Source organism: Hyla sarda, chromosome 11 (genome assembly GCF_029499605.1).
Source record: "Hyla sarda isolate aHylSar1 chromosome 11, aHylSar1.hap1, whole genome shotgun sequence".
In the NCBI taxonomy this organism is placed as follows: domain Eukaryota; kingdom Metazoa; phylum Chordata; class Amphibia; order Anura; family Hylidae; genus Hyla; species Hyla sarda.
This window is the reverse complement of record NC_079199.1, coordinates 4450769-4469611: the sequence shown is the minus strand read 5'-3', so window position 1 is coordinate 4469611 and position 18843 is coordinate 4450769. Positions and strand designations below refer to the sequence as shown.

General features: G+C 44.0%; 1 protein-coding gene across 2 annotated transcripts in view; it reads left to right on the top strand.

The window, feature by feature from the left end:
- EFCAB11 (EF-hand calcium binding domain 11) overlaps positions 1-18843 on the top strand; it is a 38934-nt gene that overhangs the window by 19822 nt on the left and 269 nt on the right. The window lies entirely within an intron of this gene.

The following is an 18843-nucleotide window of genomic DNA, read 5'->3' as shown; positions in this document are numbered from 1 at the left end:
ATACAGCTGTATAGTTTATTATGTGGTGTTATATTATAGAATATTATTATCTTATGTTATATCAGGGGGTATTATACAGCCATATAGTTTATTATGTAGTGATATATTATAGAATATTATTATATCTTATGTTATATCAGGGGGTATTATACAGCTGTATAGTTTATTATGTAGTGATTATATTATAGAATATTATTATATCTTATGTTATATAAGGGGGTATTATACAGCTGTATAGTTTATTATGTGGTGATATATTATAGAACATTATTATATCTTATGTTATATCAGGGGGTATTATACAGCTGTATAGTTTATTATGTAGTGATATATTATAGAATATTATTATATCTTATGTTATATCAGGGGGTATTATACAGCTGTATAGTTTATTATGTGGTGTTATATTATAGAATATTATTATCTTATGTTATATCAGGGGGTATTATACAGCCATATAGTTTATTATGTAGTGATATATTATAGAATATTATTATATCTTATGTTATATCAGGGGGTATTATACAGCTGTATAGTTTATTATGTGGTGTTATATTATAGAATATTATTATCTTATGTTATATCAGGGGGTATTATACAGCCATATAGTTTATTATGTAGTGATATATTATAGAATATTATTATATCTTATGTTATATCAGGGGGTATTATACAGCTGTATAGTTTATTATGTGGTGTTATATTATAGAATATTATTATCTTATGTTATATCAGGGGGTATTATACAGCCATATAGTTTATTATGTAGTGATATATTATAGAATATTATTATATCTTATGTTATATCAGGGGGTATTATACAGCTGTATAGTTTATTATGTAGTGATATATTATAGAATATTGTTATCTTATGTTATATCAGGGGGTATTATACAGCTGTATAGTTTATTATGTTGTGTTATATTATAGAATATTACTATATATTATGTTATATCAGGGGGTATAATACCGCCATATAGTTTATTATGTGGTGTTATATTATAGGATATTATTATATCTTAAGTTATATCAGGGGGTATTATACAGCTGTATAGTTTATTATGTGGGGTTATATTATAGGATATTATTATATCTTATGTTATATCAGGGGGTATTATACAGCTGTATAGTTTATTATGTGGTGTTATATTATAGAATATTATTATCTTATGTTATATCAGGGGGTATTATACAGCCATATAGTTTATTATGTAGTGATATATTATAGAATATTATTATATCTTATGTTATATCAGGGGGTATTATACAGCTGTATAGTTTATTATGTGGTGTTATATTATAGAATATTATTATCTTATGTTATATCAGGGGGTATTATACAGCCATATAGTTTATTATGTAGTGATATATTATAGAATATTATTATATCTTATGTTATATCAGGGGGTATTATACAGCTGTATAGTTTATTATGTAGTGATATATTATAGAATATTGTTATCTTATGTTATATCAGGGGGTATTATACAGCTGTATAGTTTATTATGTTGTGTTATATTATAGAATATTACTATATATTATGTTATATCAGGGGGTATAATACCGCCATATAGTTTATTATGTGGTGTTATATTATAGGATATTATTATATCTTAAGTTATATCAGGGGGTATTATACAGCCATATAGTTTATTATGTAGTGATATATTATAGAATATTATTATATCTTATGTTATATCGGGGGTATTATACCGCTGTATTGTTTATTATGTGGTGTTATATTATAGTACTGTTCAGAATGTTATATCAGGGGGTATTATACAGCTGTATAGTTTATTATGTGGTGTTATATTATAGAATATTATCTTATGTTATATCAGGGGGTATTATACAGCTGTATAGTTTATTATGTGGTGTTATATTATAGAATATTATTATCTTATGTTATATCAGGGGGTATTATACAGCCATATAGTTTATTATGTAGTGATATATTATAGAATATTATTATATCTTATGTTATATCAGGGGGTATTATACAGCTGTATAGTTTATTATGTAGTGATATATTATAGAATATTGTTATCTTATGTTATATCAGGGGGTATTATACAGCTGTATAGTTTATTATGTTGTGTTATATTATAGAATATTACTATATATTATGTTATATCAGGGGGTATAATACCGCCATATAGTTTATTATGTGGTGTTATATTATAGGATATTATTATATCTTATGTTATATCAGGGGGTATTATACAGCTGTATAGTTTATTATGTAGTGATATATTATTGAATATTGTTATCTTATGTTATATCAGGGGGTATTATACAGCTGTATAGTTTATTATGTTGTGTTATATTATAGAATATTGTTATCTTATGTTATATCAGGGGTTATTATACAGCTGTATAGTTTATTATGTTGTGTTATATTATAGAATATTATTATATCTTATGTTATATCAGGGGGTATAATACCGCCATATAGTTTATTATGTGGTGTTATATTATAGGATATTATTATATCTTATGTTATATCAGGGGTATTATACAGCCGTATAGTTTATGTGGTGTTATCTTATGTTATATAATGGGGTTTTATACTGCGGTATAGTTTATTATGTAGTGTTATATTAAAGAATATTATTATATCACGGTGTATTATACTGCTGTAGAGTTTATTATGTGGGGTTGTATTGTAGGATATTATTACGGTATATCTTGTAATGTTATATAATATCATGGGGTATTATTCTGCTGTATATTGTATGTGGTGTTATAAGATAGAATACCCCACTATATAATATTACATTACAAGATATTAAAGATATAAGTTTTTTATTTTTTTTATTTCCCCCCCCCCCTCATTCCGACAGTATATGTCATATGCAATTACACAGTGTGAAAAAACAACTTGCAGCTATCATGACTCAAATGAGGGCAAATAGAAATAACAAATGTAAAGAAAAGAACCTTTTCCCAGATGGGGGGCAAAAACATGATTGTTGCAAGATCTCGATCTGTGTGGATATACTCAATAGTGTAATATTACATCTTGTCTTTTATTTAACCCTTTCGGGTATCTACTGTCCAAACACATGATCCAGTAAACTTCCCTGTCGAGAAGTTTTTGCCTATGATTTCCTCCCCTCGTTGGCATGGCTACTCTCTCTATGCCTTGGAGAATAAGTGTATCAGTGTTGCCATTGTGTTTGTCCGCACAGTGTTGGCTGATCATGGACACATGTCTAGAATTAAAGTGCTTGATATCAGACAGATGTTTCCGAATCCTTGTCTTTAGGGGGCAAGTGGTGCACCCTACATACTGTACATTGCACTTTCGACATGTGACCAGATAGACAACGTAGCTTGTGTTGCAGTTTATGTATTGTCTTATGGTATGAACCTCATTTCTGTGGCGGAGCAAAAATCTTTAGATGGATACATATGGATACATACGTATGTATCCATCTAAAGATTTTTGCTCCACCACTAGAAATGAGGTCCATACCATAAGACACTTCAGTAATACAGGTAACGAGTACAGAACATGTAATACCTCCCTGTACTGTAGGGGGCGCTACCAGACACCAGTCAGTGCATACACTTCAGTAATACAGGTAACGAGTACAGAACATGTAATACCTCCTGTACTGTAGGGGGCGCTACCAGACAGCCAGTCAGTGCATGCACTTCAGTAATACAGATGTTTTACCAGTAAAATGCTCATTCTGATAGGTCAATGGCTGGAAGAACTGACCAATCACAGATCTGAACTGTCTGTACATTGTATGTTGAGTCTGGTTTCAAGTTACATTGGTCCAGAAACTATTGTATGTTGAGGCCATTGTGAGTGTAGGGATCACTGTAGTTTAGTGATGGGGCAAGACTGATTGCCCCGTCACATGTGAATTCTTCAAGCATTTAGCGCTGCAGCGCTAAATGCCTGAAGAATTCACCTGACCATTGCCCAGAACTGTCCCGGGCATTGGGCGATACAATTTCCACATCCCTTCCCCAGGTAGATGCCCCCTGTATGTAGTTTTCTTTAGTAAGCTGAAAGCCCCCAGTGAGTAGTTTCCTCCAGTAGGTGGACTCCTTCTCTAGGTAGAACTCTCCTGTAGGTAGGACCACTCTAAAGTTGAAGAAATAAAGTCTCTACCTTTGGGACGCGCATAGTGACGTCACTTATTGTGCCCTATATAGTAAACGCTCCTGGCCTTTAGTGGCTGCAGACATGATGCTGCCTGCGGCCTAGAGACATTGAACCCAAGTGCACCTAAGCCAAAAGTGTCCTAGCGCATCCAGCCGCCGCCATCTTTTCCCCTGGAATGCCCCAGCCTCCCATTTGGGAACCACTTGTGTAGAGACACGCCCCTTTGATAAGGGGATCGGTAACATCCAGTTTTAAATGTATTCATAAATAACAAAGAAATGGCACAAAGCAGAGTTGTAAGAAATAATTTATGAGGAACACAAGTATTTGCTCAAACAGAGGGGTCAGAAGAGGCGAGAGCTCCTCTTTGTAGGGGTTTTCCAGTTACAACATGCCAGAAAATTGGGCTGTTTTCACCCTGAAATTTGCCGCCGCTCTGGTGGCCACTGCCGGTACTACTGCGATAACATGACCTACCTCCTGTGCACATGACTCGATCACTGGGCTTAAAGGGCTCTTCCTTTTTAAAGCAGCCATCAAAAATAGAACTCTTACCTGGTGTTCCATCAGTGGCTCATGGCAAGCATCTTCTTCTTCCTGGCACATGAGACTTAGATACAATTGGGTACACACTGTGACAATGTTACCTACATCCTAGAGCAGTGTTTTCCAACCAGGGTGCCTCCAGCTGTTTCAAAGCTGCAACTCCCAGCTTGCCCGGACAGCCAACATGCTAGGAGTTGTAGTTTTGCAACAGCTGAAGGCACCCAGGTTGGGAAATACTGAATTATTCCATTGGAAAAATCGTTCCCCCAGACCTCTCTCTGTCCCCCTCCTCCCAGACCTTCTCCCCCTCCTCCTCCCAGACTCCTCTGTCCCCCTCCTCCTCACAGACCTCCCTCTGTCCCCCTCCTCCCAGACTCCCTCTGTCCCCCTCCTCCCAGACTCCCTCTGTCCCCCTCCTCCCAGACTCCCTCTGTCCCCCTCCTCCTCCCAGACTCCCTCTGTCCCCCCCCTCCTCCTCCCAGACCCCCCTCTGTCCCCCTCCTCCTCCCAAACTCCTCTGTGCCCCTCCTCCTCCCAGACCCCCCTCTGTCCCCCTCCTCCTCCCAGACCCCCCTCTGTCCCCCTCCTCCTCCCAGACTTCCTCTGTCCCCCTCCTCCTCCCAGACTCCCTCTGTCCCCCTCCTCCTCCCAGACTCCCTCTGTCCCCCTCCTCCTCCCAGACTCCCTCTGTCCCCATCCTCCTCCCAGACTCCCTCTGTCCCCATCCTCCTCCCAGACTCCCTCTGTCCCCATCCTCCTCCCAGACTCCCTCTGTCCCCATCCTCCTCCCAGACTCCCTCTGTCCCCATCCTCCTCCCAGACTCCCTCTGTCCCCATCCTCCTCCCAGACTCCCTCTGTCCCCATCCTCCTCCCAGACTCCCCTCTGTCCCCCTCCTCCTCCCAGACTCCTGTTCCTTCTCCTCCCAGACTCCCTCTGTCCCCATCCTCCTCCCAGACTCCCTCTGTCCCCATCCTCCTCCCAGACTCCCTCTGTCCCCCTCCTCCTCCCAGACTCCCTCTGTCCCTCTCCTCCTCCCAGACTCCCTCTGTCCCTCTCCTCCTCCCAGACTCCCTCTGTCCCTCTCCTCCTCCCAGACTCCCTCTGTCCCTCTCCTCCTCCCAGACTCCCTCTGTCCCTCTCCTCCTCCCAGACTCCCTCTGTCCCTCTCCTCCTCCCAGACTCCCTCTGTCCCTCTCCTCCTCCCAGACTCCCTCTGTCCCTCTCCTCCTCCCAGACTCCCTCTGTCCCCCTCCTCCTCCCAGATTCCCTCTGTCCCCCTCCTCCTCCCAGATTCCCTCTGTCCCCCCCCTCCTCCTCCCAGATTCCCTCTGTCCTCCCCCTCCTCCTCCCAGACCCCCTCTGTCCCCTCCTCCTCCCATACTCCTCTGTCCCCCTCCTCCTCCCAGACTCCTGTTCCTTCTCCTCCCAGACTCCTCTGTCCCCCTCCTCCTCCCAGACTCCTGTTCCTTCTCCTCCCAGACTCCTGTCCCCCTCCTCCTCCCAGACTCCTGTTCCTTCTCCTCCCAGACTCCTATGTCCCCCTCCTCCTCCCAGACTCCTGTTCCTTCTCCTCCCAGACCCCCTCTGTCCCCCTCCTCCTCCCAGACTCCCTCTGTCCTCCTCCCAGACTCCTGTTCCTTCTCCTCCCAGACCCCCTCTGTCCCCCTCCTCCTCCCAGACTCCCTCTGTCCTCCTCCCAGACTCCTGTTCCTTCTCCTCCCAGACCCCCTCTGTTCCCCTCCTCCTCCCAGACTCCCTCTGTCCTCCTCCCAGACTCCTGTTCCTTCTCCTCCCAGACCCCCTCTGTCCCCTCCTCCTCCCATACTCCTCTGTCCCCCTCCTCCTCCCAGACTCCTGTTCCTTCTCCTCCCAGACCCCCTCTGTCCCCCTCCTCCTCCCAGACTCCCTCTGTCCTCCTCCCAGACTCCTGTTCCTTCTCCTCCCAGACCTCTCTGCCCACCACACTGCCCTAGAGTAAGCAGAACATACTGAAAATGCTGCTAGGCAAAGAGTGGGGCTTAGATACGTGATCACTGGGGAGAACTGAAAACTTCCTAAAGAAAAATTACAATGTATAAACCAAAACATCTCCTAAAAATCTGTGCCTGGAAGAACTGGGGCACCTGGGATGAAAAGGGGGGATACGGCAGCGATGAGACCTTTCCTTTTATAAAAGGACGGTAATACAATGAATGCAGTTACTGCCGGTGCCCCGGATGGCGCTGGTTTATGTTGCGTTTGGCAGACGCTCTGTTTGTTTCCTTCACTTTCCATTTTTTTCCACTTTGAGAAAAGTTCTCCCCACCCCCCGGGGATCATCGCATCATTCACCGCTAACGTGTGAAGCAATAAACGGCAACACTTCATATTCTCAGCTTTCTGACAACCAAAATATGATACTAGAAGAAAAAAATTATCTCCGCCATATGGCTTGAAAAATGTGTCAGCGAACGGACTGCGCAAAGCCTCCCAGGCACAATCTCTCACGTGCTGAGTGTGCGCGGCGAGCGAAATCTGCTGAGAGGAGGAAACCTTCCCAGATAATTAGATATTATACATCTGAGGAGGTCGGGACAGGACGTGTAATAGTGTCAGAACCTGACCATAAACATAGAATCTGCAGAATAGTGAGTGCAGCTCTGGAGTATAATACAGGATATGACTCCACCAGCAGAATAGTGAGTACAGCTCTGGAGTACAGGATAAGTAATGTAATGTATGTACACAGTGACCTCACCAGCAGAATAGTGAGTACAGCTCTGGAGTATAATACAGAATATAACTCAGGATCAGTACAGGATAAGTAATGTAATGTATGTACACAGTAACCCTACCAGCAGAATAGTGAGTACAGCTCTGGGGTATAATACAGGATATAACTCAGGATCAGTACAGGATAAGTAATGTAATGTATGTACACAGTGATCTCACCAGCAGAATAGTGAGTACAGCTCTGGAGTATAATACAGGATATAACTCAGGATCAGTACAGGATAAGTAATGTAATGTATGTACACAGTGACCTCACCAGCAGAATAGTGAGTACAGCTCTGGGGTATAATACAGGATATAACTCAGGATCAGTACAGGATAAGTAATGTATGTACACAGTGACCTCACCAGCAGAATAGTGAGTACAGCTCTGGAGTATAATACAGGATATAACTCAGGATCAGTACAGGATAAGTAATGTAATGTATATACATAGTGACCTCACCAGCAGAATAGTGAGTACAGCTCTGAAGTATAATACAGGATATAACTCAGGATCAGTACAGGATAAGTAATGTAATGTATGTACACAGTGATCTCACCATCGGTATTGTGAGTGCAGCTCTGGAGTATAATACAGGATATAACTCAGGATCAGTACAGGATAAGTAATGTAATGTATGTACACAGTGACCTCACCAGCAGAATAGTGAGTACAGCTCTGGAGTATAATGCAAGACTGTATATATTGTGGGTTTTAGAAAACTTAGACTCCAATAGAAACTTCATCTTAGCTGGGGTCCCATAAACCTTTTATTGATAGAGCAGTGCTTCAGTGTAAAGAATAAGGGCATAATGAAAACCCACATTCATTCAGTGTTGCAGGTGACCTCTGGCATTTTTAATTGGTTATCCAGTTACTTAACACATTCCTTGCTGGAGAGGAATAGCGATGTAAAGCAAGTGGTTAAGTTGCGCCTGATCAGGATCCGTTCTCCCTCCTGATTTATAATTGGTCCCTGGGAGAGGAGTCAATTACTTAATGTGCGCAGCTCCTGACGGCGGTATTGTCAGGCGTCTTATCCATACGAGATACAGCGCCTCTTGTATTCAGTAACGGAGAAACAAACAGAATGAGCCATGTAATTAATCTGAGTCGCTGAACACTGGGAAACAATGGCGCGTAGTGGAGTGATAGCTAGCAGGAGATTCCCCACAGGAGGTGCCTGGAGCCTGCGCAGCCACTGAACGGAATCGAGCGGCTATTATCGCTGTCCTTCTGGTCACATGGGGAAAGACCGTCCGGCGGCATTATATCTCCGGGATTTACATATATCCTTCCTGGCAGCCCAAGCATTGACCAGGCCACATTCTAAGTAATGTGACCATTGCAACAAGTGTGTTTCTCAGAACCTGCGAGAGCAGATACTGTAAAGCATCGGCATGTCCAGAGTTACCTGGAGATCCACAGTTTGGGGACCACTGGCATACAGCAATGCTCTAAGGGTGCAGCGTTCTCTTAAAACGTCCAATCTGAGGGCCACTTCCCAACAAGAACTTTAAGGATTAGGGTCAGCAAGCTCAGTGCCAAGTGTCAGCTGGAAAGGGCTATTGCCACCAGCAATGGAGGAGATGAGTTTGCTAGAGGAATGATTCTCAGTTTGGAAGAGTTTGCTAGAGGAATGATTCTCCTGATGGAGCAATCTGGAGTTCAGTTTGGTATACCTCCCACGATATAACAGAAGTTATGGTCAGGGTCTGGTGTTCATGATTAGAAGTTATGGTCAGAGTTTGGTCTTTATGGTTAGAAGTTATGGTCAGGGTCTGGCCTACATGATCTGAAGTTATGGTCAATGTTTGGTGTTCACGGTTGGAAGTTGTGGTCAGGGCTTGGTGTTTATGATTAGAAGTTATGGTTAGGGTTTTTAGTCTTCATGGTTAGAAGTTAGGGTTTTTAGTCTTCATGGTTAGAAGTTATGGTTAGAGTTTGGTCTTTATGGTTAGAAGTTGTGGTTACGGTCTGGTCTTCATGGTTAGAAGTTGTGGTCAGAGTTTGGTCTTCATGGTTAGAAGTTGTGGTCAGAGTTTGGTCTTCATGGTTAGAAGTTGTGGTCAGAGTTTGGTCTTTATGGTTAGAAGTTATGGTCAGGGTTTGATCTTCATGGTTAGTAGTTATGGTCAGGGTCTGGCCTACATGATCTGAAGTTATGGTCAATGTTTGGTGTTCACGGTTGGAAGTTGTTGTCATGGCTTGGTGTTTATGATTAGAAGTTATGGTTAGGGTTTTTAGTCTTCATGGTTAGAAGTTATGGTTAGAGTTTAGTCTTTATGGTTAGAAGTTGTGGTTACGGTCTGGTCTTCATGGTTAGAAGTTGTGGTCAGAGTTTGGTCTTCATGGTTTGGTCTTCAGGGTTAGGCGTTGTGGTCATTGTCTGGTCTTCATGGTTAGAAGTTGTGGTCAGGGTTTGGCCTTCATGGTTTGACGTTGTGGTCATGGTCTGGTCTTCATGGCTTCTGATGATTTACTTAGGGACTAATGAAGGGCCATGGAAAATAGATTGATTTTGGGGAAACCTGGTCATATCCCCCCAGGGTCGGTGCTCAACCTCAGTTATGCTCTTTGTGCTGTAATTGTGACAAACCATCAGCTTTGTTATTTGGAAGAAAACTGGACAAGATTTTAGCCTCTGAATGTACAAAAGAATGTTCTCATTCGATTACAGCAAGCAGTGATCTTTTTAAATAGAGATTAATTGAATAAAAGCTGCAGAACTTTAGAATTCCTAAGTGTAGCTCTGAAGTGATCGCTCTATTGCTGCGGCTAAACTCCTTGAAGCTTTTGTGATCAGCCATGCTGACTGTCACCATCGGTGAGACACAATAAATGAAGTAATGAATGACAAATGTCCTTCCAGAACATTCCCTATTCCATCTGTGCCCTGCAGAGGGCCCCGTTCAGCTGGTAAATCCTGGACACTTGCTTGTGTTATGTTGCACCAGGTCAGTACACCCCATGCTGATCACTTTATATACTTCACATCCATTTCTATACATCCAGGAACCAAAGATACTTTGTTTAAAAAAAAAATTGTTTACTATGTTTAATTTGTGTTTTCAAAAAGCTGCCACTGGGTGTCTCCCTACTTGTCCAGAGCACATTTCCCCCCATCTCTTGCACAGAATTTGGATTCCAACTGGCCTGGGAGAAGTCCAAAATCAGGAAATGCTGAGGGTGTTGTGCAGCCTTAGCCAATCATAGCTCTTCTCACACTAAACTGCTCTGGGCTGTGGGTAGCAGAGTGAGGGAGGAAGTTCTCTCCTGTATGGATTCAGATGCTGTCACTCCTGCTGGGGAACGCCCCTTCCCAGTCTGTGAATCTGACTGAGACTGAGCAGAAAATACAGAGCAATATCAAGGTAGAAAACTAAAAAATAATAAAAATAAAGGCAGGGGGTGGTTTATCATGATGGGGGCCGTGACGTGGGAGGATTATAACATTTCACAAGATCATGACAGGTACTCTTTAAGCTTGTCAGCATCATATTATAGAGCAGAAGGAGCTGAGCATAAAAATAAATAGAACATTATGGGAAAAGATTCAGCAGACCTTTTCGTTTATTGATTGATTTTAGTCTGGGCGTAGGTGTCCGGTGGGCGGTCCTTTTTAGTGACCGACAGCGATCTTTGAATGTAAACTCATACAGAGAAGCCTGTCAATCACTGGTAGGACCACCCACTGGACTCCCAAGGCAAAAATGAGTAATAAATGTCACTGTAGTTCTGGCATCCTATTCATAAACCATGAAGATCAGGGTATGTATGGGTCACTACCTGAAGAGTGAGCAGAGCAGAGCAGAGCGGAATGGAGTGAACCTAGAGGACGAATGAACATATTCATTCATTACTTCATCAAAATTGCCGAAATCGATGACGCATGTTTGATTGTGGCCGCACCTGCTGGGATTGCAGGCGGGAAATCCATAGTGAATGGGTCCTTGGGGTATATACACAAGTGTGTACGCTGCAGATTTTCTTTTGTGTAATTTAGTTTAAGTTAATAGTTGAACACAACATAAAGTCCATCAGTTTGTACAGTACATGTGAACATACCCTTGGGGGGAATTTGCACATTTCTGGAAGAATTTTCTGAGACTTGTCTTATTCGTATAAATGGGGCTTTAATAAATCTGAAGTCAATGGGCAGCAAAATCTGCAGCAGAAAATACGCACATGTGAATGTACCCTTTAGTGTAGGGTCTTCTTGTAGCAGCAATCTGCAGGAACAGCTGGAGGCACACTGTAGGGTCCATCGTCGTATGAGCCGCAGCGTAAAATATGTCTTCTGTGGGATCCTACCCTTACTGTGTATTCACACATACTGTATCCTTGCGTGTATTTGATGCTGCAGATTTAAACTAAATCACTGAACTTCGATTTAAAGGGGTACTCCACCCCTAGACATCTTATCCCCTATCCAAAGGACATAAAATAACAACTCAACTTCAGCAGCTGATAATTATTGAAAGGATTAAGATTTTTTATTAGAAGTAATTTACAAATCTGTTTAACTTTCTGGAGCCAGTTGATATAAAAAAAAAAAAGAAAAGTTTTTTTTCCTGGCATACTGTCTGTGTCAATGCCCCCATAATGTGATTACCATCATTGCTTTATATCTTGGTTTCCGAAATACAGTAGATTTCTAGTTGTTTTCCGTCCTCTTGTAGACCCCGTAATTGCCCCTTCCCTGGTAGTCAGGAATTCCCAGATCATTTTCTCTGGCTGTGTTGGCGCGCCGGGCTCCGATCTCCAAGATCGCACTTCTTAACGGATTAAATGATTAGCCTCTCCGGCCTATTATCTCCAGCATATAATCACTTTAAGATGCTTCTAGATACTTACCTGCTGGAGTGCTTGGAGATGATTTGATCCCCACTCACAGGAGCGTGCGCCGCGCAGCATTATGTGGATGGCACTTGTGCACCTGGTCCCTACATTCGGGGCTCCTCTCCACTGCTATCTTTTTAAAACTGGAGAGATACTTCAGTGAGTAATTGTTCTTCACCACCGCTCGGCCTTCTTACCATTTTGCTGGGGGAAGCCAATGTTTAACAAGAGCGGAGCCGTATGATGGGCTGATAAAAGCCGCGATCAAGTGAGCTGCGGATAATGCCGCTACGTGTTCTCTGAGCGCATACCTGGTCACTATTAGAAATATATAAAATGTATATACAAGATCTCTGCTATCTGTGAATACAGACATTCTTGTTTACATTCAGAGTCCCGCTTAACCTAGCGCTGCTCTCCCAGTTAATAGAATCATCGCAGTGTATCAGTCCCTTGGTGCAGAAACTAAACTGATACATTATAACCCTAAAGCTTTAAAGAGAACCTGTCATCAAACCATATTTTCTAAACTAACTCAGATTATATTCCCTAACTCCTCCTAACACCCCACCCCCCGCCCCTTCTGTATCATACCTTTCCCCTTGCTCACATTGTATGAGCTCCGCACAGGAGAAAGTGGGCGTTCCCCAGCAGGTGCAACGTCACTGAAGCCTGCAAGATCTGTTCCTCACCATGCCCCACAAACACTTCCTGAGTTTGGTCTCTTGCCAGGCCAAGAGGAGACCAAACTAACTGTTTCACTTGTGCAGGGAACAGAACAGAGCCACCTAGAGGTCGTTTTTTTCAATTACATTAAAGACATATAAAGGTTGAGAATTTTAACTACATAATTACATAAGGAACAATAAACTAAAAGTTTAGTTTGGTGACGGGTACACTTTAATTGCTGTCAGTTGAATACTTGGTCTGACAACAGCTATTCATCCTGACCCACCTATTCAGACTCCTCTGTCCCCTCCTCCCAGATGCCAGTGCCCCTCTCTTCCAAGACCCCTCTGTCCTCCTCCTTCCAGACTCCCCTGTACTCCCTATTTCAGACCCCTCTGTTCTCCTCCTCCACACTCTTCCTCCACACTCCTCCACACTCTTCCTCCACACTCCTCCACACTCCTCTGTCCTCCTCCTCCAGACCCCTCTGTCCTCCTCCTCCACACTCCTCTGTCCTCCTCCTCCACACTCCACTCCTCTGTCCTCCTCCTCCACACTCCACTCCTTTGTCCTCCTCCTCCACACTCCACTCCTCTGTCCTCCTCCTCCACACTCCACTCCTCTGTCCTCCTCCTCCACACTCCACTCCTCTGTCCTCCTCCTCCACACTGGGGGGGGGGGGCACAAGAGTCTTGGAGGAGCGAGACAGAGAGCTCTGTCAAAAGGATTTTTCCAATGGAATAGTCCAGGATTTCTCAACCTGGATGCCTCCGGCTGTTGCAAAACTACAACTCCTAGCATGCCCGCATAGCCGTTCGCTGTCCGGGCATGCTGAGAGTTGTAGTTTTGCAACAGCTGGAGGCACCCTGGTTTGTATGGGTTTTAGAGGGTTGTCTATAGCGACAGTTACCCATGGCAGCAGTAAGCTGTACGCAGCTCTGATGCAGAATGGAAGCACATCCGAGACGAGTGAGAGGATGAAGACGTGACCATGTGCAGCGGGGGAGCGCGGCTTCACACAATTCATTAGAGATCCCCCGTAGACTAGAATTAAACACATCAACTCATTACCAAGTACAGATGTCTTTAATAAACGACAACATATGACCGGGATAAAACATGCGGCAGCGCTCATCACTCGCCACCGCCGCTCATATTAAGAAGAATCAAACAACGACGAGAAGCTCGGCGAATGAATACGAAGGCTCTGCGGCTGGATGCGCCGGGCGCGCTTCCTTGCGTTCACACTATTTGCAAACACATTTGGCAAAATAATTTCACGGTAAAAAATGAACATTTATCGCAGGAGATGAACATTAGAGGGAACGGCGCCCGCGACATCTAAACTGTTTTACTTCATATCGGAATTGTTGTTGGGGAAAGAATCACAAACTCGTCTCTGCAATCCTTTCTGGAAAAACAGATTAATTTTTAATCCGTCTCAAGGGAATTGATTCTAACAAAATACATTAGACAGATCGCGTTCCTGTAGTTAAGCGAACGCCCGGCGTCCTGAGTGTCCTAATTATAAGTGGTTTCACGCGGACTCGCCGCACCGCCTTTTCTGCACAGGTTATGGTGGATTTCTGGTTTTATGCAAAGTTTAATCATTGTATAATGCAAAAGTTCTGCAACTTTGTCTTTCATTTCCCTAACATTTTCCAGATCCCTGATTTCTTTCACAAGATGAAAACTATATAGAAGTCTATCCTCCTCCACACTCCTCTGTCCTCCTCCTCCACACTCCTCTGTCCTCCTCCTCCAGACTCCTCTGTCCTCCTCCTCCCAGACTCCTCTGTCCTCCTCCTCCAGACTCCTCTGTCCTCCTCCTCCCAGACTCCTCTGTCCTCCTCCAGACTCCTCTGTCCTCCCCCAGACTCCTCTGTCCTCCTTCCAGACTCCTCTGTCCTCCTCCTCCACACTCCTCTGTCCTCCTCCTCCAGACTCCTCTGTCCTCCTCCTCCCAGACTCCTCTGTCCTCCTCCTCCAGACTCCTCTGTCCTCCTCCTCCCAGACTCCTCTGTCCTCCTCCAGACTCCTCTGTCCTCCCCCAGACTCCTCTGTCCTCCTTCCAGACTCCTCTGTCCTCCTCCTTAGAGACTCCTCTGTCCTCCTCCGCCCAGACTCCTCTGTCCTCCTTCCAGACTCCTCTGTCCTCCTCCTTCCAGGCTCCTCTGTCCTCCTCCTTCCAGGCTCCTCTGTCCTCCTCCTTCCAGACTCCTCTGTCCTCCTCCAAACTCCTCTGTCCTCCTCCTCCAGACTCCTCTGTCGTCGTCCTCCTCCTCCAGACTCCTCTGTCCTCCCCCTCCTCCTCCCCCCGGACTCCTCTGTCCTCCTTCTGCTCCCGAACTCCTCAGTCCTCCTCCTCCTGTCCTCCTCCTGGACTCCTCAGTCCTCCTCCCAGACTCCTATGTCCTTCTCCCGGACTCTTCTGTCCCATCCATCACATTAGTGATATAATAGGTTGTTCCATAGCACTCACTGATACCAGCGCGGTGCTGTAATAGGAGCCACCACTGCAAGTCCTTTCCATATGGAGGATTCTTCAGCCTCTGAATCACGTTCCAGGTGATAAGCAGCGGTGACAGCGCAATAATCTTTCCCGACACTTTATAAATTTGACAACGTGAAGTGCAGGGAGGAATGTAAAAGACGGAATGATGTTTTAGGGCAAATCAATAAAAATAGCGCAGGTTTTCAGCGGCATATTTAGTGCAAATTTTCAGTCCTGTCTAGATGGATACATGAAAGCCTCCGAATTACGGAGCTGAAGAATGAAATGTGGATAGATGGGTCTATACGAGCGTCTTACAGAATGAACCATCCGCCATCTTGGGATCACCATTCCCCAGGAAAATCGTGTATTACACGTTTGGATAATGCGACTGCACTGTGTTCGCCGTAGGTTATAGTGCGGGTGAACAGGAGACCGATGCAGGGTTTCTGACCAATATACTGTAAGTACCTGCAGTCCAGCACCCGATCCCTTTGAAGTTGCGTGCTGGAGGCGGGCCTGCCAGTTGGATTTGAATATTCATGGTCGCTGGTCACGTGAGCGCTCAGTAGACACAAGCACTCACATGACCAGCGCTCATGAATATTCAAATCCAACCGTCTGGCCACCTCCAGTGTGCAATTCAGCGCTAGAAGAAGCCGAACTTCAGAGGGATGAGGCGCCGGACTGCAGGAACATATATCGGTCAGAAACCTCGCAACTGTCTCCTGTTCACCCACACTATAACCTGGTGAACGGGTGAACGTTTTCCATTAAAGGGGTACTCTGCCCCTATACATCTTATCCCCTATACAAAGGATAGGGATTAGATGTCTGATCGCCGGGGTCCCGTCACTGTGGACCCCACGATCTCAACTGCGGGACGCCAGACATCCGGTGCACAGAGTGAATTTTGCTCCGTGCTGGATGACTGGCGATGCGGGGCGGAGGCTCATGATGTCAGGGCCACGCCCCCTTAATGCAAGTCTATTGGAGGGGGCATGGCGTCCCCCATGCCCCCTCCCATAGACTTGCATTGAGGGGGCGTGGCAGTGAGGTCATGAGCAGACCATGACATCACGAGCCTTCAGCGTTGTACCCGGTTGCAGCAGGGAGATTGCGGGGTCCCCAGCAATCAGACATCTTATCTTCTATACATTGGATAAAGAATAAGATGAATAGGGATGGAGTACCCCTTTAAGAAATCTTGCTATGTGGGGTGCAGAGATTGTGGTTGCACCTAGACTAAGGCTCTCAGAACATGATGGGAGTTGTAATTTTGCAACACGAGAGCCACAGGATGGGAAGCACAAGATTTACACATTGGCCCTGTTTTAGTAAGAGTAAAGTGAAGTTTTCTTTGTGCGTTTTGATCATTGTTTCGCTACGTTTTGCACTTTCCCTACATTTTGCTTTTTTTTTACACCTGCTCGGAGTTGTGGGTTTTTTCCAGAGCTCAAATTCACTGCATTTTTTATGGAAACATTAGTAACTATATTGGGATTTCTTGAGAATTTCGGGGGGCACATCCCTTTTTGAGGACCACGCCTCCTTTCTCAATTGCACGCCCCTTTTTTCAGTCTTTTTTTTATTTTGCCAAATCTGGTGCACAAAGTGTGCGACACAATTTGGACGAAAAACCTGAAACTGTCGGGAGGGGCGGGGGGGGGAAATGTGCTCTGGACAAGTAGAGAGACACCTAGTGGCAGCTTTTTAAACCCAAATAAAACATAGAAAACAATTTTTTTTAAAACAAAGTACATTAGAAAGATTTTTTATTTACAATGAGGAGTGCAATAGCAAAAATAAGTTTTAATGACAGTGCTCATTTAAAGTATTTCTGCAGTCTTAGACACTTATCCCCTATCTGCAGGGGACCGGGTATTACTGCGGCTCTGTGCAGCTAATGCGCGTGTTGTCGACCTCACTGCGGTCTATGACACGCCCCCTCCGTACAGCTCTATGGGAGAGGTGGGGATGCATGAACACAACGTCTCCGCCTCTTCCACAGAGATACATGTATAGGGAGGGGCATGTTGGTCGCGGCGTCATGCTGCGGCTGACACGCCTCCTGCTTGGGAGAGCTGGGGCCCCATACAGGAGATCGCGGGGGTCCAAACGTATGATCAGATACTTATCACCTGTCCTGCGGATAGAGCTTTAAAAGTTTTTCAGTGTATTTTAATGGAGAGAAAAAGGACTTAAAATGGATGCATTTTGAGGCATTAAAGAGCTGTTTTACATAAATACAAAATACACTGCCAAAACTGAGAAGGATTTACCATTGCAAATGCGCCACGATTCTGGCATAATTGGCACAACAAAAAAATGTCTTGCTTGGCTTGCGGCACATTTATTTTACGTATTTTAGACACTTTTTAACCTTGTCAGGGGCTTATCAGAGAAGGGGCGTGGTTACTGTCAAAGGGGAACATGACCTAAATGACCCAAAAATGCTCCAATACATTGATGCACAATTCTGGAGTAAAATAAGATTGACCAGACAGTCTCCAGACGACAGATTGATCAACCAGCCTCACTATCCTATTAAGTTTTGCGCTGTCTAAGAATTAGACCGTTTTAGTAAATTTCCCTCTCCGTGTGAACATGGCTTTATAGAATGTATTCATGTAGGTAAAGACATTTAGCCTGAAATCCAGGACAGAGAAGAGATTTGTGAGGCTGATTTCTTTTTCTTATGAGGGTTTTATAGGCTGGATACATTGTAGCAAACACTCAGCTATGCGAGCAGATTTTCCACAATGTTTGCACAAAAACAGAGAACAAACTGCGTAAATGCAATGTGTGAACACAATAACTACTCTATATTCTGATCCCAGAGAGATAGCAGCAGTATACAGATAGAGCTGGAGGGGAAGTGTATAACTACTATTTATCCTGGTCCCATAGAGAAAGCGGCAGCAATATACAGATAGAGCTGGAGTGGAGGTGTAGAACTACTATATCCTTATCCTATAGAGATAGCAGCAGTATACAGATTGAGCTGGAGGGGAGTTGTAAAAATTAATGTATATCCTGATCCCAAAGGGATAGCGGCAGCAGCAGCCGTAAAACAGATAGAGCTGGGGGGAGAGGTGTATAACTACTATAGCCTAATTGTATAGAGATAGCAGCAGTATACAGATAGAGCTGGATGGGAGGTGTTTCACTATTATATATCCTGGTCCCATAGAGAAAGCAGCAGCAATATACAGATAGAGCTGGAGGGGAGGAGTATAACTACTATATATCCTGATCCCACAGAGATAGTGGCAGTATACAGATAGTGTTGAAGGGGAGGTGTATAGGTACTATATATCCTGATTTAATAAAGACAGCAGCAGTATACAGATAGAGCTGGAGGGGAGGTGTATAGGTACTATATATCCTGATTTAATAAAGACAGCAGCTG